Source organism: Sceloporus occidentalis, unplaced genomic scaffold, assembly GCF_023333645.1.
Source record: "Sceloporus occidentalis isolate IW3139 unplaced genomic scaffold, rSceOcc1.0.p SCAF_1, whole genome shotgun sequence".
NCBI classification, from domain to species: Eukaryota; Metazoa; Chordata; class Lepidosauria; order Squamata; family Phrynosomatidae; genus Sceloporus; species Sceloporus occidentalis.
This window is the reverse complement of record NW_028316981.1, coordinates 179,026,461-179,046,664: the sequence shown is the minus strand read 5'-3', so window position 1 is coordinate 179,046,664 and position 20,204 is coordinate 179,026,461. Positions and strand designations below refer to the sequence as shown.

General features: G+C 44.6%; 1 protein-coding gene across 1 annotated transcript in view; it reads left to right on the top strand.

Annotated features, from left to right (window-relative positions):
* The first annotated feature begins 7,675 nt into the window (after positions 1-7,675).
* The window catches only part of LOC149322882 (sodium-coupled neutral amino acid transporter 5-like), a 68,419-nt gene continuing 55,890 nt past the window's right edge, over positions 7,676-20,204 (top strand). The window contains exon 1 of the mRNA XM_089484213.1: positions 7,676-7,796. The gene's annotated coding sequence lies outside the window, so the exon portion shown is untranslated. The remainder of the gene's footprint in view (positions 7,797-20,204) is intronic.

Here is a 20,204-nt window from a genome sequence, read left to right as displayed (position 1 = left end):
ATTCTGAGGTCTCTTCTTTCTTCTCCCACTGAGCTTCATCCCACTCCCATCATCTCTCAAAGCATTTTAAAGGGAAGCAGGTGAATGCCACAGCCCATTTCTGCCAAAAGGTAGGCGTTTGAGGAGCAGTGGTGTCACCCTCCCTTTATGGTGTGGTACGGTCCGCACCCCACAAATGACACCACTGACCAAAGCCTCCTTAAATTAAAGGTCTACTTACTTGCAGAAAGACAGCAGGGAGGTCTCCCGTGGGAACATGGGAACCCCTGCCCAGCACATTTGACCAGATGACAGCAACACAGCATGGGTAATATGAATAACTTTAAGTCTCTAGGAAATAGAATGCCCTCCAGAAGTAACCAAAAAGAAATACAGTTGGCCCTTGGCATCTGCTGGGATTCGGTTCCAGGATACCAAAATCCGTGGATGCTCAAGTCCCATTAAATACAATGGCCTAGTAAAATGCTGTCCCTTATATAAAAAGGCAAAATCAAAGTTTGCTTATTGGAATTAATATATTTTTAAAATATTTTCAAATCGTGGATGCTTGAATCTGTGGACAAAAAATCCGTGGATATGGAGGGCTCACTGTAAGAGGATATCATCTCCTCATCTCTTCTTTCTAACCTGGGCTCAGACATTGCTAGTCTGTTAAATTAAGGCTACTGGAGATAGCTTTCTGTGAATTGCGTTCATATTCTTATGTCTCTTCTTCCCCCAGTATTAGGCATATATATTATGATGACCCTTTCCATATAGCCAGTTATTTAGTGAACCTGTCTGTCTCTTTGCAAATACCGCCAAAAGGCAGCAAAATTTTTAAGGGAAGGAGAATAGAGTAAATGTGAGAGTTCTAGGTGTGACTGGTTTTCGGTGGCTCACTCTCTGCATTGCTAGAAGTCTGGGGACTGAAGGAAAAAATAATTTGAATAGGTAGATTTCTTATTGGGGGGGGGGCGGCCCTAATTTTTGCCCCCTTGTACCTACACTCCTGCTGTGGAACTAGATCCTATGTAGTTTTGCAAGGCATTGCAGTGCTCTGTCAGAGAAGTCTAAATACTACATAAAATTATACATCCCAGAGTTCCATAGGACGGAACCATAGCAGTTAAAGTGGTTTCAAAGTGCTATAACTGTGTAATGTGAAAGGGCCCCTCAAAAGTAAACCTTAATGAAGTAAAATAAAATAAATAGTTGATTCCTCTGCTTTTCTGAGTAAAAAGGTAATTGGCCCTGGATGGAGATGTTTCATTTGTGGGGTCCCAGTAGTCAGTGGAGAAGCTGCCAGGTTTCATTACAAAGGAGACAGTCATAAAACCGTGCTTTTTGCCAAATGGATTTTCCAGTGTGACAAAAGACACACTTTTATGATCATGGAAGTGCTACGATGTAATGCGGTGTGGCACAGAAAAAACAACACGATACTCTCCTGTTCTCTTTCAGATTTGTCTTCTCATGCGATAAGGCTCCTAGACTTTTACACTCCACCCACTAGTATCGGGTTTAGATGTCAGTGTAAAATATATGACTTCATTTATTTAAAATGTGGTAACTCCTGTCTTTGGGAGCACTCCTGCTCATTCTGCTACCTGCCTCCCCAACTTGTGTCCCAGAAGTCCTGCCTTCATGGCATCACTAACAGTTGATGGTCTCATAGGGTGGCAGCATGCCCTGTCCTCTCCTGGATAGCCGCCCCTTGCCAGTTGGCAGATGTGATAGACAGTCATTGAGACGTGAGCTATCAAACGTGGGATCAAAATGAAGTTGAGATGATGCTCTCCCAATCATTCTTTCAATCAGAATTCTTTATATGAGTCAAATGTTAAATCCCAAGTTAGGGCATGAAAAGGTCATAATTATGCATTTATGCATAACTTTCTGACATTTATGGTCACAATTATGCATTTATGAGCACCTTTATAACAATTATGGCTTCTAACATTCTTGAAAACATGTAGGGAACAATGCCTGCTGACACTGCACAAATCAGGAGGGTGGTGGAATGTGGCTCCTGCTTATTGGCAAAGATATTTTGTTGAACTACAACTCCCAGAATCCATGACCATTGTTCATAGTCGATGAGGTTCATGGATTTTTAGTCCCAACTCCACCTCTCTTCCCGCTGCAACATTTGCAGAAATATGATAGAGTTGGCCTTCTCATAGACCAACAACCCCTCCATGTAATTAGAAACACTTGATATCAGGTTTTGTGAGCCAGAGAAGCAGTGTCCTCCATTGGCTAGAGCCAGGGCCCACGGATCCCAGAGCGTTCCTGCCCTTCAGATCTCTTTGGCTTTCTTCATGGGTTACGTTCCTAATCCGTTGCCCTTTGGAATCCCAAGCTGCTTTAACAAACAGTTTATAATTAAACCTAATTAGTGAGGGGGCATAATTATATCCATTGTCAGGCACAAGCCTGTTTTAAGGCTGGGCAACCAGAGGAATATGGAAATTCAAGGGAAGGGTTTCTCTGAGGGCTGGCTTCAGCCGCCAAGCTGAGAAACAGGCCCTTATACAGACAAGGAGATTCTGGATGTGTGTATAAACATTCTGCAGAGAGCGTAAACAGCACAGAAACTGGCTGAACTTAAGCTCTGCAGCACAGGGGCTAAAGCAGCCAGGGCCAGTCCAATACCTTTTGCTGCCTGAGGTGAAGGGTATGCTCCTCCTCAAGAACTGTCAAACAACACTCTTCCCTGGCCCTGAGGACTGAAGACCAGTGTAGTCAATTGCAAGATGGGCAGTAGACCACAAGAAGCCCACCATTAACTCTCTGCCATCCCACTTTTCCAGCTGCTTTCAAAATCTCTTGGCTTCTCTCTCCTCCTCCCATTTTTTCCCTTACTCCTTAGTAATTTTTGCTATCCTGACCCCACTCTGATGTTGCTTGGCCACATGAGTCCCAGTGTTCAACTGGGAAATTTTAAATGGTAGAGTCAGCATGGCGTCGTGATTTGAGTGTTGGACTACGACTTTGGAGACTAGGGTTCAATTCCTAGCTTGGCCGTGAAACCCACTGAGTGACCTTGAGCAAGTAACACTTTCTCAGCCTCAGGGGAAGGCAATGGCAAACCTCCCCTGAACAAATCGTGCCAAGAAAGTCAACACACACATAGGGGGTAGCTTAGGTGGCATGCTTGGTTGACACCATGGCACAGAGATCTTTCCTCCAACACCTTGCTGATACTCCTAGAACCTGCTGCCTGTGGTGACTGCTTTACTCTGCCTGATAGTAAGGTTGCCCCTGACCATGTTGTTTTTGTTGTGTGACTTCAAGTCATTTCCAACTTATGGCAACCCTAAGGCAGCCCTATCATGGGGTTTTCTTGTTCTGAGGCTGAGAGCATGTGACTTGCCCAAGGTCACCCAGTGGGTTTCATGGATGAGCAGGGAATCGAACCCAGGTCTCCAGAGTTGTAGTCCAATACTCAAACCATTATGCCATGCTGGCTCTGATCATAGCTTTCCTGATATTCTGGTCCCTATTTATAGGATGTTAGAAACTGGAGCTATTCTAGCAGGTCGAACTTATGGAAAGGTCTGCAGAGCAGGTTTCCCCACGTGGTCTGTTGAGGAATGTGTAAGAGAAAATGTTGCAGGGCTCTTTGACACTATAAAGTGATAGCTCTTTGATTCCATTATAGCTGTCATGGCGGCATTCTATGGAATCCTGGGGTTTGCAATTTGGGGAGGGGCACTTATAATTCTCAGCCTAAGAGCTCCTCTGATGCCGTTGAACAAACTACACTCCCTGCACAGGATTTCATAAGATATTGCAATGGTAGTTAAAGTGGAACTAAAGTGGGAAGGAAAAGTGACACATGATGAAATGGTGGAAAAACTTGGGAAGGTTACAAAGAGAAGACAATAATGTTGAGGGACTCCTCATAATATCCTGTGAATGAGTGAGGTCAATTGCACAATAAAATGGCAAAATAAAAACAGCTCTTAAAGCAGGGATAAGAATTTCATGAACTTCCAGATGTTACTCAACTGGGACTCCCAGCAGCCCTAGCTAAGCTAATCAATGGTAAGAGATGCTTAGAGGTGCAGTACAACAACATCTGGAAGGCCTACTATTTTTACCCTCCTTCTGGAGCAATCACTTATTCAGAAGACACACTACATGTATTCTGCTTTTTCTTACAAAGTAATAGGTATTTTGTGAAAAGGCAGAAGATGGGGACAAAGGTTAGGAAATCATAGAAGGATTACAAGTAGAAGACAATATTTTCTGGACCCCCTACCAGTCTGCCTCTCCTAATTTTTTGTGAATGAGGCTGGGTGACTGCACAATAAAAATCTCATCCAGTAGTACCTTCAACGTATTTAATGAATAAATTAATTAAGTAATTAATATCCTGTCTTTCTCCCATCATGAGATTCAAGGAGGTATACAGCATCTAAAAACACAGTATAATTTTAAAAGTTCTTAATGCAAAAGTTAAAACACAAACTAATTTGGACATGCTCCAGCTTGTTAACACCCTTCTTGAATTGTGGTACTGGACATAGTATTTCAGGTGAGGTCTTACCAAAGCAGAATAGTGTAGTACTGTTACATCCCTTAAGACACTACACTCCTATTGATGTAGCCTAGTATCATATTGGCTTTTTTAGCTGCTGCATCACACTATTGACTCATGTTCAGCTTGTGGTTGAACTAATGTTTTTAACACAAGTTAAAAACATTAAAACAGAATGAAATAAAAAAACACTACACCCCTACATTAAAGGCTTTGACTGTTCCACCATACTAAAAAAAGAATGTTTCCTTAAATAAAAAGATCTTTACTGCTAGCGGAAAGGCCACAGCCTTTGTATAACAGTCCTTTGATTTCAGACATTGATGTCTGAGTATCTTGATACCTTTATGAATAGTGAGAAACAGCAGGATTGTTCCTGTAACTCTTAAGGTATTTGTTTAACCATGTGATGCTGGGTGGAGGACTTGTCTTGACTGTGTCAGATTAACTTATAAATTTGGCTCCTGAAAAAATAGGGAATAGTTTGGAAAGTTAGAAATGGGCTCAGTGATCAGCCACCGCCAGCTTTCACTGAGCTTACTCTTAATTGAATTAAATGAGTACATCCCAGGTCTGTTGATTAGTTGGCAGCAGTCAAAATACACAATTTTTCATATGGACATCTTGTGATCTTTTTTTTTTTTTTTACTACAGTCATTATTTCCTGTTATTCATGGGGTGCAGGCTGGGAGTGCCGTTGCGTATGTACCCAAACTGGCACCGCCCGTCATTCACAAAAGGAGAACCTTAGCAGCCTTGGGAAGCCTCAAGGTTTATAGAAGGCAAAAGATCCTAAAAGGGGTGGGGAAGTGCTACCCAATTATGATGCAGCATACAAAGTAGCTGTCAAATACAGGCTGGCTATTGGAGCACGATGAACCAGGGTGGAATTCTGAATGGCACTGTTCCATACTGCAACATTTTGTTACAGCTACTCCTCTTAAATAAGCCAGTACCTTAGGATTCCTCTGTATGGGAGGCAGCCCTTTGGGATGGGTTCAGTGCAGAACCTGAGGTTGACCACAGAACCACGATGGAAGACCTACAAATGCCCAGAGAGGTGTTTTCTCTAGAACTAGGTCCTCCAGTCCAGAGCAACATTATGGTCAACTTCCATCAGATTTGCACTGGAGGACCTAGAGATTCCTAGAGAACATGTAACAGAAATCCACAAATAATCAAATCTGCATAAGTCAAAGCCACAAATATGGAGGGCTGACTGTATTTATTTATTTGTTGTTGTTACTGTGTGCCTTCAAACCATTTCTGATTTATGGCAACCCTATAATGGGGTTTTCCTGACATGATTTGTTCAGAGGTTTGCCACTGCCTTCCTCTGAGGCTGAGAGCATGCGACTTGGCTAAGGTCACCCAGTTGGTTTCATGGTCGAGCTGGGAATTGAACCCTGGTCTCCAGAGTCGTAGTCCAGCACTCAAACCACTACGCCACACTTGCTCTCTATTTATATTTATATTCCACCCTATATCATGATATTTCAGGGGTGTGTAAAGCAATAAGATATAAGCTCTTCAAAATAATTATAAACGTGAAACAATAAAAATAATTGAAATGGACTAGAAGTCAGTGTGATGACTTGGTTTGAACACTGGATTATGACTATGAAGAGCTGGGCTCGAATCCCTGCTCAGCCATGGAAAGCCACTTGGTGTCCCTGGTCAAATCGCCCTCTCTCAGCCTCAGAGGATGGCAATGGCAACCCCCTCTGAAAAAACATGCCAATAAAACTTTACTTTAGGGTCACCATAAGTTGGAAATGACTTGAAGGCACACAATAATAATAACAACAACAAAAACATTTTAAAGAAATAAGTGTAAAATGTGTCAACATGTTAAACCAATTTAAAAACCATGTTCCTGTACATTTTGGAATACATGAATCAAGACCCAAAAGGCTTGAGTGTTTCAAGTCTGGCACCAGACCTTTGGATAAGTTTGCTGGTGCTACTGGGAGATGGAAGTCTAAAACATCTGGAGGACCAGAGTTTGGGGGATCACTGGGAGTCTAAAGGGAGGACATTTGGGAATTCCTCCTGGAGAGAAAAAAGAAGGCTGGGATGGAGGAATAGGCCCTGTAAAAGGAAGAAGAGGACCACTTCTGGACACCCTGGATGTTGCTTCTTAGCAATGCTCCAAAAAGGAAGGGCATTTTGGAATTCCTCCTGGACAGAAGGAAGAAGGCTGAAATGGAGGACAGGTCTTGGAAAAGAAGGAAGGCCTCTGGCCACCCTGTATAAGTATAATCCATGCGGCTTAGCCATGCACAAAATGGAGGACATTTTGGAATTCCTCCTGGACAGAAGAAGAAGGCTGCGATGGAGGAATAGGTTCTGGAAAAGGAAGAGGAGGACCGCCTCAGGTCACCTTGTATAAGTATACATCCATGCTGCTTCTTAGCAATGCTCTAAAAAGGGAGGACATTTGGGGATTCCTCCTGGATAGAAAAGAAGGCTGGGATGGAGGAACAGGTCCTGGGAAGCGAAGAGGATGGTCATCGTGTATAAGTCCATGCTTCTTAGCCCTGCTCTGAAAAGGGAGGACATTTGGGAATCTCTTCTGGAGATAGGTAATAGGTCCTGGAAAAGAAAAGAAAAGGAAGAGGAGGACCACCTCCGAACACCCTGGATGTTGCTTCTTACCAATGCCCCCAAAAGGAAGGGCATTTTGGAATGCCTCCTGGACAGAAAAAAGGCTGCAGGAGAGGAATAAGACCTGGAAAAGGAAGAGCAGGACCACCTCTGGACACCTTGAATATGTATATCCATGTTGCTTCTTAGCCATGCTCCAAAAAGGGAGGGCACTTGGGGGCATTCCTCCTGGAGAGAAGAAAGAAGGCTGCAGTGTGGAGGCATAGGCAGCAGCAGGTCCTGGGACAAGGAAGAGGAGGGATGCTCCTGGAGACCTTGCACCTGTGCAACAGCAACAGCAACAGTAGCCACCCAAGGAAGCCCTTCTTCTTCTTCTTCTATCTTCTAGTCCTTGGCCTTGCTGCCCGGGCTCCAAGCCTCTTCCTCGGGGCCTGATTGGCTGAGTGGGGCTCGTGGCTCTCTGCCTGGCTCTGTGCGCTTTCATGAGCGCGCGCTCCCAGTCCCCACTCTCTCTCCCTGTCCTTCTGCGCGCGCCAGAGAGAGCAAGGCAGCCAGCAGCAGCTCTTTCTTTCCTTTCGGTGGAAGAAGGACATCATACACTCATCTTGAAACTCTGTTGGCCCTAGTGCTGGGGCTCCTTCCTCCCTCTGCTGCAAAGCGGGTGAGTGTTGCCTGGAGGGGGATCCGAGGGGACCACAGCAGGGGAAAGAAGAAAAAGGGAAAGCAGCACAAGACGTGTCCCTTCTTTTGGGTTCCCATTTCTCTTGCAAGACCAGCAGGCTGTTGCATCAGCCTGGGAGGCATCAGGCATGCAAGGGCCATGCTTGAGAACTTAGGGAGTGTGTGTATTAGTCTGTAGTGTGTGTGAGACACACACACACACACACACACTAGAGGGGGGGGGAGGAAAAGAAACAGGAGACCCTCCTCGTTTTTGTCTTCTTTTTTCCCTCCTTTTTCCCCCCAGTTGTTCTGCCCCTAAGTCAAGAGAAGTTGGAGATGGATGACAAAGGAGGTGTGTAGTGCTTGGGGTCCCAGCTCGGCCATGAGAGGCCCTAGGCAAGGCACACTCTCTCAGCCTCAGGGGAGAACAGTGGCAAAGCCCCTCTGAAGGAACCTGCCAGGAAAAACCCAGGATAGGTTCTCCTTTGGTGGCCATGAGTTGGAAACAGCTTGAAGGCACACAACAACAGCAACAACAGCAAACCCATAAGTTGCACCCACTTATGGGGCCTTGCTCTAGTCACACTCTCTCAGCCTCAGAGGATAACTGTGGCAAACTCCCTTTGAGAGAACTTGCCAAGAAAAACTCAGGATAGGGTCACCATAAAAAGTCTTGAAGGCACACAGCAACAACAACAACAACAACAAATACATAACCTGAACCCCCATGGGGACCTTGGGCTATTCACATTCTCTCAGCTTCAGGGGAAGGCCATGGCAAACCCCCTCTGAATAAATCTTCATGCAGGCCTGGTTTTATTGGGCGGAGGGGGGTTGGTTTCGATTGTTAACCTTGTGGGTTTTAAATTTTGTATGTTGTATTTTTTTAAAAAAAAGTTTTACTGATGTAAGTGGACTTTTAATTTTTTAAAGTGTTTTAATGTGTTTATGCACACATGCACACACACACATATACACACACATATATATATACACACACACATATAGATATATGTACACATATATATACACATGCATAGATATACACACACATATATACACACAGAGAGAGAGACACACACATGGATATATATACACACACACACACATAGATATACACACAGAGAAAGACACACACACACACACACGCATACGTGTTGTGAGCCGCCTTGGGTCCCAACTTAGGAGAAAGGCGGGATAAAAATAAAATAAATACATTCTTGCCAAGGAAAGCCTATGTCAGATGCCCCTTCAGGTGGCCATGAGTGGGAAAGGACTCGAAGGCGCCCAGCAAGAGCCATGTGGAGGAGCAGTGGCAGAGTTTTGTTTTGGGGGAAGAAGAAGAGAGTGAGGGCCTGAGAGAAGAGGAGGAGGCTTGCTTTTGCCAGGCCTTGGCTTCCTAGGGTGAAAGGGACCCCTCCTTGGCTTTGCTTGGGTTCTAAGCAGAGGAGAAACAGGGCAGTGGTGGTCAGAGGGAGACTGAAGCAAATTGGAAGTGAATGAATCCTGGCTCTGTCTGCATGTTGCCCTCACCATGTAAAAAAGGGCCAGTCTAGCTTGAATGGTGGCTAGTTTTGGGGCCTTGAAGGGCAACAAATGTAAATGGTCTGAGTTTGGACTAGGGCAGTGGCAGTTGTTCAAGTCCTTTTCAACTTCTGGTGACCCTATTGTGGGGTTTTCTTGTCTCAAGTTTCTTCAGAGGGGGTTTGCCACCATGGCCCTCCCCTGAGGCTGAGAGAGTGTGCCCTTGCCCAAGGTCACCTCAGTGGGCTCCCAGGGGCTGATCCAGGATTTGAACCCTGCTCTCCAGAGTTGGAGTCCAACTCTCAAAAAGCACTACGCCACGCTGGCTCTGAGGAAACCCAGATTCATCGTTCAGCCCGGCCATGGAGACCCACTGGGGGACTGGGGGAAAGTCACACTCTCTCAGCCTCAGAAGAGGGCAAAGGCAAACTTCCTCTGAACAAATTTTGCCAAGTAAACCCCCATGATAGGGTCGCATTAGGGTCTCCATAAGTTGGAAAAAAATTGAAGGAGCACAACAACAGGCTGCCTTTCTTACCATGTGGGCTGCCCACAAGAATGGAGAAAATGGGTGCCCCAAAACACCACCCTTGTAAAGAAGGCCGAGCAGGAGTTCACAATGACAACCACCTCTTTTGGGCTTTATTGTGTGTGTTGTGTGCCTTCAAATCCTTTCCGACTTATGGCGACTTTAAGGTGAACCTGTCATTGGGTTTTCTTGGCAAGTTTCTTCAGACAGGGTTTGTCATGGCCTTCCCCTAAGGCTGAGAGAGTGTGACTTACCCAAGTTCACCCAATGGGTTTCCATTGCTGAGCAGGGATTTGAACCCTGGTCTCCAGAGTCACAGTCCTGCACTCAAACCACTACACCACACTGGCTGCCTTAGTAATAGTACAGTAGTAGTGTTTTCCAAAATAGGAGACCTCGTGCCTACTTGTTTTAGGTTTAAGACAGAACTTGGGTTCAAATGTACTCAATAAGGGTGGTGTTCAAGTGCACGAGAGAGCGAGTTGGCAGGTAGCACTGGGCATTGGGGGGGGGGGCATACATAGCCTGTTATTTAACGTAGGATGCATCACACTATAATATAATGCATTTTGACACCACTTTAAGTGCTCTAACTCCAGCCTATGGAATCCTAGGATTTGTAGTTTGAAAAGGTTTTTAGCCTTCTCTGCCAAAGCTGGCTGGTGCCTCTCCAGACTACAAATCCCAGGATGCTGTAGGAGGGAGCCACAGCAGTTAAAGCGGTGTCAAATTGCATTACTTCGAGGACCTATAGCCAAAATGCAGCAAGAAAGAAATCGTAGAATGTACAAGGAGTGCATTGTTTGCTGGATCATGTAATTGCAGAGCAGAACAGAAGTGTGTCTAAATAGCATTAAAAGTAACTCGTTCTCATGGAAGTGAATTTGGTTACTGTTCTTGTTGTGTGCCTTCCAGAGCTTATGCTGACCCTAAAGCAACCTTATCATGTTTTGTTTTTTGGGGGCAAGATTTGTTCAGAGAGGTTTTGCCATGGCCTTCCTCTGAGGCTGAGAGAGTGTGACTTCCCCCGAGTCAACATGCCTGAGTGGAGATTCAAACCTTGATCTCCCAGAAGCCCAGTCTGGTATTCAAATCACTACACTATGCAACCCATTTAGGGTTGTTTGCGGGTGTCTTTTTTCTTTCTCAACTTGGAAAAAGTAATTCCTTGATAGAGGGTATTAACCTTTATTAGTGGGTGAGAGTTGCTTCCACCTGTTAAGTAGGTTCCTTGCATACAAGGCTATTCAGAATTCATTAATATCCAGAGAGATAGCTGTATGAAAGCATGAAAAAACAAAGTAGTGCCTTTGCTATGAAGTGGGAAGAAGTAATGTCTAGTGTAGGCTTTAGTGTATGCAGCCCATTTTATCAGTTGCCACAGATCAGAACTCATTAATTAACCTTGAACAACCTTCAGATACCTTATCATACAATCAGGGTATTTAGAGTGCTGTGGAAAAAAGGGACATTTTAAGTCAGTGCAGGGTTATTGCAAAGTAAAATGTCCTCCGCAGATGTCAGGATAGTAAAAGGCAGCAGGTCTCAGTTGTTTCCGCAGCTATATCATCTACTTTCTGCCAGAGACACCAGATATTTTGGGCAGTTTCTGAATGTTGATTCTAATCTGGGTTATTGACTGTGAGTGTAGAACTAGTAGGTGATGGTTAATTTGTATTAATTAGTAAATACACAAGTACAAGTTTGTCTGTGAATGTGATTTCTGTAGCAGGAGTGCAGACAATATAGTCCTCAAGGTGTTTGTAGACTGCAGCTTCCATCAGCCCTAGCCAACATAGGCAGAGGTGCAGGATGCTGAGAATTGCAGTCCAGGAACGTCTGGCGGTCCATTCGTTTCTCTATCCCTGTCTACACAGTGCAAGGAGGTCTGCAGCATATTATTCCTAAACAGTTAATCTAAACAAACATCCTCCTCCTAGTTCTCTACTTGCAATCGGTGCAACCAAATCATTTGTTTCTGGAAGCCGTCTTGGGTCCCACACTGGGGGAGAGGCAGCATATAAAGGAAGTTAAGTAAATAAATAAGTTGAAAGTAGTTATCCCTTATGATTGTAAGAGCAACAGGTTGGTTAAAATGCATCAGATAGTAGTTCTAATCTTTATTTTGTGATCCTGTATATATAGCACATCTTCAGTGTGTATTTCCTTTTGATTTCAATCTTCTGTGTAGTTTACTATCCACACACTCAATACACCTCCCTTTTGGTCTCATTTTGTCAGAGTTGTAAATTAGAGGGGGGGTGGAAGGAGGGGAGGGTTCTCTCTTTCCACTTCAATTCTTTTAACTGTCTTCTTCTAATTTGTTTCTAGGGATGTGTATTTGAACTGAGGTAGTGCTTTAGGTAAACTGGATTGGTAGTTGTACCTGTGGATTAAGCAACAGCAGAAGGATTTGGGATTCATGGCCCCATGCCTGCTGACAACTTTCATTAAATGCTCCCATCAGACTTCAGCAGGTTTATTTGACACCTCAGGCAGCAAAATTTATGGGGCAAACCTGAGTCTCCCTTCTAGGATGACTGGGTAGAGGCAGGGTCCTTTCCAAATTCAGATCTGCTACCATTGGATATGTTACCCCTTAAGATGGTTTGTGTTTCCTGTACCCTTTGCTTGTTGCTTTAGGTATCTGTCCTTCTCTACTCTGGGAACAATTTTTAATGTCTTTCCATGCCACTAAAAGCCATGAAATAGATAATTATGCTAAACTGGGGTGTGAAATGGTGTGGATCAGTTCTTCCTTTCACTCCCTACACATGCACACAAATATGCTGTTTCTCCCACCGAAACACTTTTTGCAGAGCTGAATCTGTTTATCACAATGCTCCCCACACTCCAAATGTTAGCACCTATGTCTTGCTTGCATTTTTCATCCAACCCTTTGCTCCATTTTCTTCTGACCCTGATTGAGTCTTCAGACAAGGAGCTTATTTATTTTCGAATGCAGATACTTTCATTCTGTTTCCTGATTCCCAGCTGAGGGGTGTCAGAGTTTCAGGACTTGCTTGGAAGAGTTCCTATTTCACACACATGAAACATGCATTTCTCTACCTGTGATGACTTGTAGGGAGGGATCCCAAGCTTAGTAACAGAATATGTGCTTTGTGTGGATTAGGTCCCAGTTGCAATCCCCTTCATGACCAGATAGGACTGGAAAAGAATCCTGCCTGAAGATGTTGAAAGCCACTGCTGGTCATTTTCAATAATATGAAGTTCTAATTCAGTGTCAACCTAGATGGTAAGGAGAACGTGTATTTTCTATTGTTTTCCATCCCACAAGGATGTTTCCTCAGAGAGAAGTGCCATAGCAATCAGACTTGCAAATTAATCCCATATTGTATTTACAGTGGGCCCTTGGTATCCACTGGAGTTTGGTTCCAGGACCCCCATGGAGATCAAATCCGTGGATGCTCAGTTCCCGTTAAATACAATGGCATAGTAAAATGGTGTCCCTTATATAAAATAGTTTTAAACTATTTTCAAGCTGTAGATGTTTGAACCCGTGGATAATAAATCTGTGGATATGGAGGGTTGACTGTATCTTCCAGTGACCAAACTCAGAACAAACCATGCTAAATCAAAGATAGAAAGGTGAGGAGGATCACGTTGTGACAAACAGACTTTTTTTCATCACTTAGGGGAGCACATCCAGGGGTGTCACAAGGGGGTTGCAGACTGGGGGGAGGGTATACAGCCAGTACACCCAGTGGGACTAGTGGGACTGCTGGGTGAGTGACAAAGGGTGTCACCTCCCTTTCTTGCTCAGCCTGCCAGCCACATGAGACCCAGAACTGGTTGTCTGGAGGCCGCAGGACCACTGCCCTTCCGTGATCTGACTGGGTGGTGGCCAGCCGCTGGGGCACAGTCAAGCAAGGCAGAGGAAGAGTAGGGGGGTTTAGTCTGCAGCCATCATCCACACAGCCCTTTCCAGGCACGGGTACAAGGTGACAACCTAGTGACGCCACTGAACACATCTATTTTTTAAAATAACGTTAAACATACCAATTTGACCTGCAGTCAATACCAGCATACTGTGTTCCCACAAATGTGTGAACTAAAGTGTGAGACTTGATTGTATGCTTAACACATTTCAGAAGAGATGCTCTCCCAAATGGTGAAAGATGTATGTGATTGTGTTCATCTCTGTTTCTTGCTTATATCACATCATTGTTCAGTCTTGCAGATTCCCAAACAAAGATGTGCAAACCAGTATTTGAGAACTAGTGTTGGACTGTGGGTCTGTAAATCATGCCATATGAGGAGAGATTTAGGGAGCTGGGAATGTTTAGCCTGGAAAGAGAAGGTTAAGAGGTGACATGATAACCATGTTTAAATATTTGAAGTGATGTCATATTGAGGAGGGAGCAAGCTTGTTTTCTGCTGCTCCAGAGAATAGGACCCAGAGCAATGGATTCAAACTACAGGAAGAGTGATTCCAGCTCAACATTAGGAAGAACTTCCTGAGAGTAAGCACTGTTCGATAGTGGAATATACTGCTTTGCAGTGTGGTGGAGTCCTTTGGACATCTTTAAACAGGCTGGATGGCCATCTGTCAGGGATGCTTTGAATGAGAGTTCCTGCATGGCAGGGGGTTGGACTGGTTGGCCCTTGGGGTCTCTTCCAACTCTATGATTCTATGACTCAGGAAATCCAAGTTCTGGGTGATTTTGGACCTGTCATTTTCTTTAACCCTCATGTATTTCATTGAGGTGTCATGAATGTAAAGTGGGGAAGAGGAGAAAAATACATAATAATAATAATAATAATAATAATAATAATAATAATAATTCCTTAAGGTCACTGGAGGTAAGGCAGAATATACAAGTAACTAATAAATATTATAAGCAATACTGACAGCTGAATGTGAAGACTGGTTCTGTTTAGAAGCAATGTGTGTGAGATAATAAAGATGTTGCAGCTATGATGTTAGATCTTTGGTCCAAGGCAATACTGGGTGCTGCTGTCATCAAATGATGAACCCATGCATGTATAAAAGGGCTCTGATGTGCTGTGAAGGCTTAGAAGCATTCTTTCCTTATTGCCACTGCATGTTGCTAATTCTTTACATTTGTAAACCCTGTTGATCCGCATCTGGATCAGAGTCAGCAATCCCCCCCCCCCATGGACCCCATTCCAGTCTCCCTCAGCCAAGCCAGGGTCATCTTGGAAGCCACGTGGTGGTGGTAGTGGGGGATATTTCTGTCTGTCACTTCCCCGAATCTCAGGAGGTAGATGGATTTCAGCCATAAATCAGTGTCTCTTGTCACCTCCTGCCCTTTCTCATTTGCTGTCTTTCCCAAGGCTGGAAGGAACACACTGTGTTCTTGTTATTATGTGCTTTCAAAGTAACTGACTATAATGACCCTAGGTGGAGAACCTTTTAGAGACCAAGTGCCCAAACTGCAACCCAAACCCCACTTATTTATCGCAAAGTGCCATGTACCTCTGGATTTCTAATGACAAACTCTAGTGAAGTCTGTGTTGGGACGATGGTGCGTGTGCCCACAGAGAGGGCTCTGAGTGCCACCTCTGGCACGCGTGCCATAGGTTCGCCATCACTGCCCTAGGGTTTCCTTCATCAGATTTATTCAGAGGAGGTTTGCTATTACAGTGGGCTCTTGGTATCTGCTGGGGTTTGCTTCCAGGACCCTGTTGGATACCAAAATTTGTGGATGCTCAAGTACCATTAAATACAGTAGTGTAGTAAAATGATGTTCCTTATATAAAATGGCAAAATCAAGGTTTTCTTTTCTGAATATGTGTGTGTGTGTGTGTGTGTGTGTGTGTGTGTGTATGGTTGAATCTGTGGATAAGGACCTGTGGATACGGAGGGCCAGCTGTGTTGCTTGCCTAATGGGTTTTCCATGACTGAGTGAGGATTTGAACCTGGGGTGTTAGTCCAGCACTCAAAGTACTACAGCACATTGGCTCCCAACAAATAGAGACCACCATGGTTTTAGTATGGAAACAAGAACATTTCTCCTGGGAAAGAAAGATGGGGAGCAGCAGTTAATACTGGATGTATGTGTGCCAGTAAAAACAGAACCTATCCACACCACTGGTATTGAGGTCCTCCATTTCCTTGCCATTTTATAGAAAAAAAGAGTGACTGTGCCCAGTACACATCCTCTCCCGGTTCAGTTCACTCCCCTTGGTCTCCCCCAATGTCTCCAAGTAAAGGTCAGGGACAGCTCATATGCACAATATGTATTGGCCCACAATTATGTGCATCTCTGTGTTGGGAGGAACGGAAGCATGGCATGGGCTTTATATGGGATACAGCTGGAAGCAATTTCAACACTTCCAGAGCTGGCTGATTCACGACAAGAATAACTCCAGCTGTCTTTGTGCTGTTGGTGCCTGGCTCACGCTAGTGTTTTCTCTGTGAGGACGTGGAGGAAGTAAGTAGGCCCTGCATGTGGGGAACGGCCTTTGGACAGTAGGGCTTGGGGGAAGATGCTGGTCTTGGATCCTAGGGAGCTGCTGTTAGTGTTTGACAACACTAACAAATCTCTTCCCTCTCTTGTGTATTCTGTGCTGTGTTTGTGTGTTTGGACAAATATGCATTAAAGATTGCTACAACAAAATTGGCCACCTTATAAAATAGGTAACATATTTGGAGGCCCAGTTTACTTCTTTTTTTTTTTTTTAACGTAGAGGAGCTGTGGGTAATCTGATAAATGTCCAGGGAAGAAGTTAGCTTTGACAGAGGCAGCTGTAGAATTTTGTAAATAGCCCTCTCTAAGTTTAATTTTATCATCACTATACAAACCACAAATAGTGGCAGTAGCAGAGTTCTTGGCTGTTGCTTCCTGGAGGAAGCCATTGCCCTGTGCCCCCTCCTCAAAAATAATACAGGGTTTTACAGGTGATATTCTCTCTCTCTGTGCCTCACCTTTTCTCTCTCTGGCCCGTTACAAAACGGGCATAAAAGTACGGACTGGGTCCGTATTAGGGTTAGAAAGGGGCGTCACTTCTTGTCGCCCCTAACCCTAGTACGGACCCAGTCTGTACAAAATGGCGGCGCCCGTTCCACACAGGGGCCACCATTACGACGTCACGACCGCGCTGCCTCTAAATGGGGCGGCACGGTTGTGACGTAGTGGGGCTGTGCGAGGGCGCCTAGGGGGCCCTTTCTGTGGCCCCGGAAGGAGCTCTGTTTCGGAGCTCCTTCCAGCTTTGCGTCGCTAGGCGCAGCCTTTACATGGCTGCGCCAGCGACGCAGAAAAGAAAGGGGCCAAGTGGCCCCTTTCTCCTCCTCCCTGTTGCCATCGGGTGTCCTCGGGGCTTGAAGCCCCGAGGACACCCCTTTCCAGGCTGCGCGGAAGTGGCCTTTTGCAGCTTTCCCGTGGCCTGGAAAGTGGTGAATCGGGGCCTTGGAGGCTGCCGTTGTGGCAGCTGAGGCCCCAATCCGGTGGGGAAAGGGCCGGTTACAGGCCGCCCCAAACGGGCGGTCTGTAAAGCGCCTCTGTGTAGGTATGTGTATGTGTGTGCATGCACACAGGCACATAGCATTTGAGTTAATACCTGTCTGTCTATAGTATACATACATATACATACATATACATACAGTGTATATATAGTGGAGACTGGTAGCAGTGGGGATCTATTTTATTGATAAGATTCAGATAAGCCTGAGCAGCAGAAGCCCGTTAACTTTGGTAAGACACTTGGCTGGTTTGGTGTTGGTGCTACAAAGGACAGCTAAGAAGACTTTCCCTCTTTATCTTGCAGGGGCATAATCTATTCTGCTTTTGCTGCTCTTCAGGAAGGTACTGAGGTCTTACTCCTAGCCACATGGAAACTTGTTCAGCCACACAACCTTTCAAATCAATTTAGGACATTTTGGAACTGTCTTGTCAACACAGAGACGTATTGAACTTCTATCACACAGTTGTCAGATAATTCAAGAAAAACTTTCTTCTACTGTGTACATCAGCTTGGAGGAGTGGGAACTGGGAAGGGGCAAGACTAGTCCAGGATGGTTTGCTGCCTGAGACAGAGCAGCACATGAATGTGCCCTACTGTTTCCCTCTACCTATCAAGGTGCATATCTTCATAGACCTGAATCCTATGATTAGTCCCAACTAATGTAGACCTGGTATGGAAAGAATATTAAAAAAAATTGAAAAATGGTTGAAAAAAAAATCTATTTCCCAAGTGTTGAGAAACACTGACAACAAGACTCATGGACTTCTTTAGATGAGAATTGATACTTCAGGACATATTCTGTACAAAATTTGCACATGGTTGTTTTGCACAGAAAGCAAAACAACTGCACAGTTTTCAAAGACTTTCTCATATGGGAAGAAAATGGCTAAATTGCTTGTTGCTCAGTTCAAGAAGAAAATTGGCAAAGAATTACATTCCTGTTGTATTGACTTCAAACCTTGGAGAATCACCATGTGGGCAAATGGTATTGATTCAGTGGGTCTACTCTAGTTAGAATTAGGCTTCAGGGCAAAATATTCTGCAAGTAAAAATTCCCCATCAGTGGCTGTGAAAATGCTACTACAACATGGTAAATAATAGCTGTGTTAGTCTGAATGTCAGTATCCAAAGGAGTATTGTAGTACCTTTGGGGCTGAGTGAAAGAAGTTGTAACATAAACTTTTATACCAGTTTATCACACTGGGGCTTATTTTGGCATTAAAAAGAGATTAAAGTTCATTTAAAGCATCCCACAAATAAAGCGAAAATGGTTAGTAATTGTGCGAATGATTATCACACACAATTGCACAAACAAAGTGATATTGGAAATGCATTGTCGCTGAAATCCCAAAAGTAAAAAGATGCATGTTAATGCTTCTTTGTGACCACTTTAATGGCGGGTTTTGTGCAACGTTGTGTGAAATCATTTCGCATAATTACGCAATTTTTCCGGGATATTCACAGGATAAACTCCCAATCTCCTTCATGTGATAAACTCCATAGACTTGGTCTACTTCCTCAGATGTGTCTAAATCTATATAAGTTTATGCTACAATTTCTTTCTCTCAGCTTCAAAGGTGCTACAAGATCCCTTTGCATAATGGTAAATACTGTAGTAATGAACAATTTGATATCCTTTTGTGAAACTAAGGCGGGTTACAGACCGCCCTCAAGTGGCCGTTTTCCCGCTGCCGCCATTTGCTGCGGAGGGAAGCCCCAGCGGCCAGACCGTGAGGCTTCCCGGCACAGCGAAAAAGGAGCGCCGAAATGGTGCTCCTTTTCAAAACGCGGAAGTGGCACCGCGAGGGGCAAAGCGCGCCCTCGCAGCGTCACTTCCGCTGTGACACGTCTGGACGCTATGCGTCCAAGACATCAAAATGGCAGTGCCCATGTGGATGGGCGCTGCCATTAAGGACGCGCTCCGCACGTACTAGGAAGAAGGGCCATGAGGAAGGTAAGACCCTTCCTAACCCTAATACGGCCCTTCCTAACCCTAGTACGCGCGGAGTGCGTACTTTATGGCGGTCTGTAACCCGCCTAAGAATCTATTGCCTGGGAGGGCAGCTGCCTCATTCTGCTCAGTGGTAGGGCTAAACTGAGAGGTATGGGATGGGGACCAGTTCTGTATATGACATTTAGGAGCAGATCTGAAAACTCGGTGACCTACACATGGTTGCTAAACTACAGCCCCTAGCATTCTTCAATATTGCCTGGGCTGCTGCAGCTTGCAGTTCAGCAATGACTAGAGAACCATTAACTTCCTGCCCTGAAAATGAGGCTCACAAATATGTGTCAAGGAGAAGGTCCAGAGTTTGTCACCTCCCTGAGTCACATCTTGCTCTTCTCTTCCATTTTGAGATCCCTGGATGCTTATAGGCAGGCCAGTGAGTTCACCTTGCCATTAATCAAATCTTACTTGGATTTATAAAGCTCTGGGATTGGCCTTCAATACAGATTTCAAATGTTTCTTAGGCCTGCACACCTTTCTCAGTAGATTAGCTGACTGAAGCCTGAGACTCTAAACTTCTGCATGTTTCCCTATCAAACAAAGTTGAGATTATCACACAGAGAAAAAGGACAGAAGAGAAGTGAGATGCTTTTGTCCTTATCACACGATAATTATCACATGACATTCTGCGTCGTTGCGCTTATCCCGTCCTTCTCCTGTCACTTTTCATTAATGGTAGTTTCCCATTAATGAAAAGTGACAGGCCCATTCCACTTCATTGATGGGAGAAGGACAGACTGAACGCTACGTTGCAGGATGTCATATGATAATCTTTGTGCAATCGTGTGATAAGGACGGGAAGCATCTCGCTTCTCTCCTGTCCTTTCCCCCCCCCCCCCCCCGTGTGATAATCTTCATTGGGATTTGTTGTTGTTGTTCTTATTTGCCATCAAGTT